The sequence below is a fragment of the Raphanus sativus genome, unplaced genomic scaffold, assembly GCF_000801105.2.
Source record: "Raphanus sativus cultivar WK10039 unplaced genomic scaffold, ASM80110v3 Scaffold1320, whole genome shotgun sequence".
Classification (NCBI taxonomy): domain Eukaryota; kingdom Viridiplantae; phylum Streptophyta; class Magnoliopsida; order Brassicales; family Brassicaceae; genus Raphanus; species Raphanus sativus.
In genome coordinates this window covers 12,345-18,678 of record NW_026616632.1, presented here as the reverse complement: position 1 = coordinate 18,678, position 6,334 = coordinate 12,345, and positions in this window count along the sequence as shown.

Genomic DNA, 6,334 nt, shown 5'->3' with positions numbered 1-6,334 from the left:
TCTTGAGGTTCAGGTTCGCTCCCCCCCTCAAGATCAAGGTGAGGAGGAGTAACAGCTTCAGTTGGCGCTGGAACACTTCTTGGTGGTTCTTTACTGCCAGAGTTCGTATCCTGGGACATGTTGATTCCTAGACCCTCTAGAATCAACCTCAAAGCTCCTGCCTTGTCAGATGTAAGATCCCTCAAGTCTTCTTGATTCTTTTCCTCATAATATCCTCTATCTTCAATGAACTTCACATCCCTTGAGATGAAGACTCTTCTACCATCCGGATCATAACACTTGTAGCCCTTTTGAGTAGTAGAGTATCCTATGAAGATAGCTTTGACACTTCTTGCTTCAAGTTTATTCCTCAGCTCTCCTGGAACAAACACATAGCAAAGACACCCAAAGACTCTCAAGTGATCAACTGATGGCTTGCGCTTGTTCAATACATCAAAAGGTGACTTCCCATCCAATACTCTTGTAGGTATCCGGTTGATCAAGTAGCAAGCTGTAGCCACAGCATCACTCCAATATCTCTTAGGCACATTTGCTTGAAACATCATAGACCTTGCCACCTCCATAAGGTGTCTGTTCTTCCTCTCGGCCACTCCATTCTGCTGAGGAGTGTAGGGACAGCTAGTTTGATGAAGGATCCCATGGTGAGCTAGATGATCTCTGAAAGCATGGCTTGTGTACTCCCCTCCATTATCTGATCTCAAAATTTTAATCTTAGCAAGATAATGGTTAGTCACATATGCTTGAAAATTTTTGAATGCATCTAACACCCTATCTTTTGATGGAATCATTGTTAACCAGGTGTATTTCGATTTTTCATCAATGAAAGAAACAAAATACTTATGATTTTCTCTAGATAAACAAGGTGCAGTCCAAACATCACTATGAATTAAATCAAAGCATTTTTCATAAACAGTAGAAGAGTTTTTAAAAACAGTCTTACAATGCTTGCCCAAAATACAAGCCTCACAATCTTTGTTTTCAAAAACCACACCTGGTAACATCAAGTTCAAAGCTCTGCCATGAGGATGGCCTAATCTAGCATGCCACAATGCATTTTTATTCAAACTAGGAGCAGAAGTAAAAGAGCAACTATAATCAGAAACAGGAGCTAAGTCTTCAAGCATGTAGAGATCTCCTCTTGTGCCTCCTTTTCCGATCAGTCTACTGCTCTCAATATCCTGAAACTTCACATCATTAGGACTAAAGATAACATTGCAATGTAAATCAGTAGCACATTTCTTAACAGAAAGTAAATTTGAAGTGAACTCAGGAATATAAAAAGCTCTAGTATGCTTATCAAACAGTTTCAAGTTTCCTATTCCCTTTATTGGAATTTTATCACCATTTGCAATCATGACATGACCATGAGCAGGTTCTATATCACTGATCAAATTTGTATCACTTATCATATGATGAGATGCACCAGAATCTACAATTAAAGGTTTGGATGCATTTCTAGCACTATGACAAGTGAGACTAGGCACTTTAGCAACATGATCAGTTGTAGTAACCTTATTCCTAGTACTATTAGCTAGCATAGGTCTCAAAATGTCTCGGGTCTCATGATAAGTGATGCAAGGATCTTTGTATGCAATCCTAGGTGAATCAAGATAAGAGTTTTCAACACTCTTAGCCAACATAGAGGCACCAAAGGAATAACCAAAGATGTTACCATTATCCTTTAGCATCTTCATGAGGGCATCAAGGTCTGATCTCCGGATGAAGTCTTGATCATTGCCCCTTGGATTGCCTGTGTAAGTCACCAGTGCCTTGCTATCACTCTCGCGTCCTTCCCCATCATTGTTTCTGCTTGTTGAGCCTCCACCACCACTTGAACCTTCTCCCATGTTGGCCTTTGCTTCTCTATCCTTCAAGAACTTTGCCGGCTTCAGGTGAGGGTGTAAGATCCAACACTGGCTCTTCTTATGCCCTTGCTTCTTGCAATGATCACAAGATCCACTGAACTTTCTTTCTTCATACTTCCCATGAGCTTTGTTGGCTTGAACTGCATCACCCGGGTCACTTTGAGCTGCTTGATTCACCAATGGCATATCACCTTTCTTTCCAAACAAGCCAATCGACCCTTGCTCCTTTTGGATCCTAGCACACACCTCCTCAAGGTCAGGTAGATCATCTTCTCTTAGTAGGTGCTGGATAAGACCCTTGTAGTTCGGGTTCAAAGTTAACAGCAAGCCGAACACTTTGTCTTGCTCACGCCTCTTGTTTAGCTCACTTGGATCAACCGTGCTTGGCCTCAGCATCTCCAGCTCGGACCAGAGTGACCTGAACCTGCCTAGATGCTTGGTGAACTCCATCTCATCTTGAGCAAGGTTGTTGATGGCTTGCTTCACTTCAAAGACCCGACTCAAGTTTGATGTGTTTCCATACACTTTCTTCAAGGTATCCCATAGTTCTTTTGCTGACTCACAATAGCTGTATGCATCAAGGATAGTCGGATCCAAAGAAGCATGAAGAACCGACAAGACCAACAAGTCTTTTTGTTGCCATTTCTCCACGGCTTCCTCATTGGAGATCTCCTCCTCGTCTTCGCCTTGAGTAATCATCAGTGGAGGAGCTACACCATGAGTGATGTGCTTCCACAAACCCTTACATCCAACAGTGGTTCTCACCATTCGAGACCACACCAAGTAGTTGCTTCCCTTGAAAGTAACCGCCACCTTCATGTTCATGTTCATCCCTTCCTCCATCTTTTGCTAAGACTTGACTTGAGACACACGCTTCACAAACACACCAGAGACTTGTAATCACACACAAAACACCAAACTTGAAACCGCAACACGAACAAAGAAGACTTGAGGCTTGATTCTTCAAAGAACTCTTCAAAGCTTCAACCTTTAATCTTCAAAGAAACCGACACACACAAGCTCAGATTCTCATGAACCTGGCTCTGATACCATATTATTTTAGGAGTTTAGAGTAATCTGAGTATATAAGATGATAGATCCGAGAGACTTAAAAGAGAATAAGGAGAGATTAAGAGAGACTAATGGAGAATCATTGTAAAGAGACTTAGAGATTGAGAGAGAATATGTCAAGAACTGTATGATTTATTAATGAGAAGAGATTTACAATATATAGTCTCAGACTTAAGCTAGGGTATCGACATAAAGCAAGAGGATAAGGTAAGCTAAGCACTATTAGGAGCATGTGTAGTCAAAGGAAGAAACTATGCAAGTTTGAAATGAATGGATGAGAGGCTTCACATGCTTGTGCCTTTCCAGTCTGTTTCCAGCCTGTCAAGGCGCGCCAAGAGCTTCTTCCTTTTGTGTCTCAACGGTCTGATCACTGTTGAGACCCTCCACTTCAACCTGACCCCTTTCACTTCCTCCTTTTAACTCTTTTACCTCCATACACAAAGTTACTGCACAGTAACTTATTTTTACTGCTCAGTAACTTTGTAATATAACTTTGCTTCTCTTCTCAACCTCTTTCTCAACTTCTCATTATTTTACTTCTCATCTCAACACTTTCTTGAGTCTGAGAACATTTCCAGGCTTTACCAGTTTCTCTAAACCAGGAGGAGGATGCATGTACACTTCATCTTCTAACTCTCCTTGAAGAAAGGCATTCTTGACATCCATCTGCCACAATTCCCATTCCAAGTTTGTTGCCAGAGATAAGATGATCCGGATTGTATGTAGCTTGGCCACTGGTGCAAATGTGTCTACATAGTCCTCTCCATATGTCTGAGTAAACCCTCTTGCAACCAGCCTTGTTTTACACCTCTCCACCTTGCCATTAGGAAGAAACTTGATTGTAAACACCCACTTGCTTGTCACAGCTTTCTTTCCTCTTGGGAGTTCACTTTCAAACCATGTATCATTGACTATCATGGCATTGATCTCAGCTTCAACTGATTTTCTCCATACCTCAAGCTCCATTGCTTCTGCGTATGATCTTGGTACATACGCTTCATCTAACCCAACTATGAAAGCTTGATGTTCAGATGGAAATTGCGCAAAGGAGCATACTGCGGATATGGGATGGGCTACTGCTTGACTGTTGAAGTAGACTCTTGAGCTTGTCCAAGTAGAAGGATCCTTCCTTATCCTTGTACTTCTTCTCAGTGTTTGGACCTGATCTTCTTGCTGCTCTTCTTCCTCATGAACTTGGGCAGTGTCTTGTTCTTGTACACTATCCTGATCAGTGTCTTGTTCTTGTACACTCTCCTGATCATGAACATCTGAACCTTGTTGTTGTACTGGTTCTTGTTCATTGCCCCCTTCAGGATCAGGATGAGTGACCTCTTCATTCACTTGAGCAGGCTCTTGATGAGGGGAAGCAGCTCTGGTTGTTTCCGTGGGGTTTGATAGGCTGATTCCAAGGCTCTCCATAATAATTCTCAGATTATTAGCCTTGTCTGATGCTTGAGACAGATCTTTGAGCTCCTCCCAATTCTTCTCAGCATAAAAGCCTTTGTCCTCCATAAACTTGACATCTCTGGACACAAGCACTTTTCTTGTTTCAGGATTGTAGCACTTGTATCCCTTCTGTGTAGATGAGTATCCAATAAAAATGCACTTCTTGCTTTTAGCTTCTAGCTTATTCCTTAGCTCTCCTGGTACCAGCACAAAGCAGGCGCATCCAAACACTCTGAGATGATGGATTGATGGTCTGGTCTTGTTCAGCACTTCATAAGGTGAAGTATCTTTCAACACCTTGGTGGGAATCCTGTTGATTAGGTAGCATGCTGTCACCACAGCATCACTCCAGAATCTCTTAGGAACATTTGCATGAAACATCATTGACCTTGCAACCTCCATCAGATGCCTATTCTTTCTCTCAGCAACTCCATTCTGCTGAGGAGTATAAGGGCAGCTTGTTTGGTGAACTATGCCATGTTTTGCCAAGTGATTCTTGAAAGCATTGCTTGTATATTCACCTCCATTGTCTGATCTTAGTACCTTCACATTAGCTTTAAAGTGGTTAGCAACATAAGATTGAAAGTTCATAAAAGCTTCTAACACACGATCCTTAGATGGAAGCAATGTAATCCAAGTGTATTTTGATTTCTCATCTATAAAGGTGACAAAATACTTGTGATTATCTCTAGATAGACATGGAGAGGTCCAAACATCAGAATGAATTAAATCAAAACATTTTTCATAGATTGTCACTGATGTTGGAAAAACAGATTTGCAATGCTTTCCTAAGATGCATGCTTCACATCCTAGATGATCAAATGAAATATTAGGCATCATAAGTTCTAGTGCTCGTGAGTGTGGGTGACCTAATCTAGCATGCCAAGTAGTGCTATCACATGAATTAGTACTGGTCATGCAAAGAGGAGTATAAGAAGAGGGATAAGAAAGCTTAGTCTTTTGGAGATGGTATAAATTTCCTATGCTGCTTCCCTCTCCAATCACCTTTCCTGTCTTAAGATCCTGAAACTCAACCTCATTTGGTCTAAACACCACTTGACAATTCAAGTCAACAGTGGCCTTTTTCACAGAGAGAAGGTTAGTAGCAAAGCTAGGCATATAGAAGGCAGTGGAATCTTTATCAAATAACTTGAGATTTCCTATTCCTTCTATCTTTACCATATCTCCATTAGCTATTTTTACATTCCCTAAGGCAGGCCTAATATCACTAATTAGATTCCTATCACTAATCATATGATGACTAGCTCCTGAATCTATTATGATAGGCTTAGGGACAAGGGAATGTGTACCAGACTGCTTTGCGGAGATAATGGCTTTTGCTGCTTGGATCAGTGGCTCAATATCACTTAATTTGATTGGGCCATCCTTGATCATTGCAAACTGATCACTGGTGAAGGCTGAGTACATAGATAAACCTTTCACAGCTTGCTGCTCCATGACTTTACTGGAGTCAGTCATGCTTGACTTGATCTTCTCATGTCTCTGCCTCTTCTTGATCTTGAAATATTTTCTTAGCTTCTTTTTATGTCTCTTCTGATCACGCATACTCCTTTCAGGAACAGCTTCCTCCCTTTCCTCTTTGAAGAGATAGTGTGCTCCATGTTTCCTTTGGATCAGGCCGCACACATCATCAAGGCTTGGTAAGCTCTCTCCTCTTAGGATATGCTTGATTAGAGAGTTGTAGCGTGGATTCAGGACAAGGAGCAGACTAAAGACTCTGTCTTGCTCTTGTCTTTCTCTTAGAACTTCAGGATCTACTGAGCTTGGTCTCAATGTATCAAGTTCTTCCCATAAGTTTCTGAACACGCCAAAGAATTGAGTAAACTCCATCTCCTCTTGGCTCAGGTTGTTGATGAGCCGCTTGACCTCAAAGACCCGGCTCAGGTTAGAGTTGCTTCCATATACTTCTTGTAGACTCTCCCACAATTCCT